The sequence below is a fragment of the Tenrec ecaudatus genome, chromosome 3, assembly GCF_050624435.1.
Source record: "Tenrec ecaudatus isolate mTenEca1 chromosome 3, mTenEca1.hap1, whole genome shotgun sequence".
Lineage (NCBI taxonomy): Eukaryota > Metazoa > Chordata > Mammalia > Afrosoricida > Tenrecidae > Tenrec > Tenrec ecaudatus.
Genome location: NC_134532.1, coordinates 165,251,874 through 165,254,811, shown reverse-complemented (window position 1 = coordinate 165,254,811; position 2,938 = coordinate 165,251,874). Strand labels below are relative to the sequence as shown.

Sequence of the window (2,938 nt, the reverse complement as noted above, 5' to 3'; positions counted from 1 at the left end):
TGGGCCGGAGTGTACTTGATGCCTAATTTAAAGCCATGGCTTCTTCTTTTCATGAGATTTTCAGTGACCACGTTTTTCAAATGTTGCAAAGAGCCTAATTTAAAGCCATGGCTTCTTCTTTTCATGATATTTTCAGTGACCATGTTTTTCAAATGTTGGCCACCAGTTCTGACTATCTAGTCTTCCTTGGTCTAGAAGCTCTTAGAAACCTGTCCACCTGGAGGGAACTTGCTGGCATTTTCAATTCTGGGGGACTAGTTTCGAGCACTATGACAACTTGGAAACCAGTATAGTCTGGAAAACGGAGAGACCCATGCCAGTACATGGCATGTCGAGTCCTAAGGTCAAAATGAAATAAATAAGAAGGTACAGCTATCTCTAATAACATTTTACTATATTTTTTATTTTGATAATATAGGTTTATACTGTACTTAACATAATTAAGATCAAATTATACTTTCCTCAAAAGTAATCATCACTTCTTTAAACAGTAAATTCTACTCCCAAGATGTCATTATATTTAATACTATCCATCTGCATACTGAAATGACTTCACCATGTTAAATGTACTAATGATTGATTTTCAGACTTGTGAGATCCCAGTAGGAGCACCAGCATAAATGAGTAAGCTTTTTGCTGTGCACTGCAAGGTTAGTGGTTCAAATCCCACTTGTATTTCTACAGGAGAAACATGAGACAACATTTTAAAAAGTGATTTACAGCCACAGGCACCAGAAAAGTATCTTGGTAGTGCTGTAGGTTAAGCATTGTGCTAATGAGTGCAGGGTTGGTGATTCAAGCCCACCAACCAGAACACGAGAAACAACTGGGCCTCTGTGCTCTCTGCCAGATTCAGGGCCTTTGAAACCTCTGCTGGGTAATAGTGATCTGGTATTGACATCATGGCAGCTGGTTTTGAGCAAAGTAATATCAAAATTTGTGATTCTGAAAGCAGAACTAAACTGGTTTTTAATTTGAAGAACACACTCCCCTTTATTCCTTGAATTTAAATTCTGCTCACTAGAAAAATGGGAGCGTGAAAAAAATCAATGCTTTTTATGTTGGTAATGTATCTGTTGCTAAGTAGAACCAGCATTTATACAATGCAGCAATAATAACAATTACTCAGTCCCTTTAAAAAAAGTTTAAGACGCAGCAATTGTATTGGCTTGTGATAACAGCACAATTCATTGGTCAGAATACAGTAGCTGTACTGCCATTACTTACATCAATAGACTCATTAAGGAGCGAAAGATTTTTCTACTTGACTTATTGTTCTCCTCTGAATAGTCAATGAAGCCTTTGGTGATTCCCCTGATCCAAACAATCTGCCTTTGTTTTTCTGGATCACTAGACAAAGTATCTTAGAGACTGCAGATATTTAAAAAGCAGACCCACTGTATTTTTTTCATTCTAACTTTTATTTGCCATATGTTGCTATATCAAATGCTTGGTCAAGCAGGCCATCAAAGGGACTCTGGTTCAAATCAGATTATAATTCATACTTGCTGAATAATATATATATATATATATATATATATATATATATATATACACACACATTCTCATACATCAAGATGCTACCTAGTTTTTCTAATTTTAAGTGTGAATGATCATATGATAAGGGGCCTTGATGCAGTAAAGTATACAAGTTGGGCCGAGATTCACATAGTCAGTGATCTGAAACCACAATCAGCTCCTTGGGAGAAAGACTTTCTACTCTATTCCAGTAAATAGTTACATCCTAGAGACTGACAGTGGGTCGCGATGGGTCAGCAATAGCTTGATGACTTGGTTTTATCCACCTGATAAAGGATACTATTTATCTCCAGGAGTGCTATGGATTGAATTATATATATCCTGTTTTTCCTAACTCCTATGTCCATGGTAATCCCATTTGGGAATGGGTTTTCTTTTCCATGCTAATGTGGTCAGATTAGTGGGCAACATCTTAAATCAATGTCTTTTTAGATATAAAAAAGATTAAACAAGCAAGCAAGGGAAGCATAGATCTTGAAAGTAAGATGCCAAGCCACATGAAGATCACTTGAGACCAGATACTCAGAGGCAAGGTCTTGCCAAGGAGAGCCAAGGGAGAGCTTCCTCTTGGGTCAACACCCTGAGTTAGGATTTCTTGTCTCTTCAACTGTGACAAAATATGTTTCTGTTTGTTAAATTCACCCATTCCTGAAATTTCTGTCATAGCAACACTATATAACCAGGAGAAGGAGTACACTAGGAATAGATGACAAAATGTGTACCAAGAACCTCTTAACCAACAGCTCAGTGCAGAGGAATAAAGTAGTTAATGCTATTCTTCATTTTAAAACATCTTAATACTAATCATGAAATATTGTTAATCACCATTTGAAGCAATAACTGCTTCTTGGAAACTGCTGTGCATGGTAGCAATGTTTAAAAGTCTTATGATTACTCTTTCATTGTGATGATTCATGAGTTGTTTAATCACACATGCAGTCAGAAGGATGAGGCTGGTGGTAGATTTCAGATGTTGGTCAGGCATCGTGTCTTCTTATTTTTCAAGGGGCTAGGGGGTCTGCTCTCAGAATGCAAATATAGATCTTTCGTCCAGACTCCTACTGGGTCAGACAACAGCTCTGGGAAGTAGAACACCACACCGGGGCTGAGACAACAGGGAATCTGGGCTCAGATGACACGCATGGGGTTCATCACAGAGACAGTGTGTTTTCTTAAGCGCCGCATGTGGGAGTGCCGGAGAGGGAGCAGCCACTTTCTTCTGAGATGCCTACGTCAGAACAGACTCTTCATGACCGTGTCATTAATGTGTTTGTCCTTAACCCATTTAAATATATCAATGTAATCTTTATATTGACCCTCTGAAGTATGATAGTAGAAAATATCTATACCCTGAGACAATCGCAACTTTTCACTGTGCATTCATAACGTATCTACTTTA

At 38.0% G+C, this 2,938-nt stretch overlaps 1 non-coding gene across 1 annotated transcript; it reads right to left on the bottom strand.

Moving 5' to 3' along the window:
- Positions 1-2,559: 2,559 nt before the first annotated feature.
- Positions 2,560-2,699, bottom strand: LOC142444256 (small nucleolar RNA SNORD10). The gene has a single exon (XR_012783900.1). It is a non-coding gene; the product is annotated as a small nucleolar RNA SNORD10 (small nucleolar RNA).
- Positions 2,700-2,938: the final 239 nt, after the last annotated feature.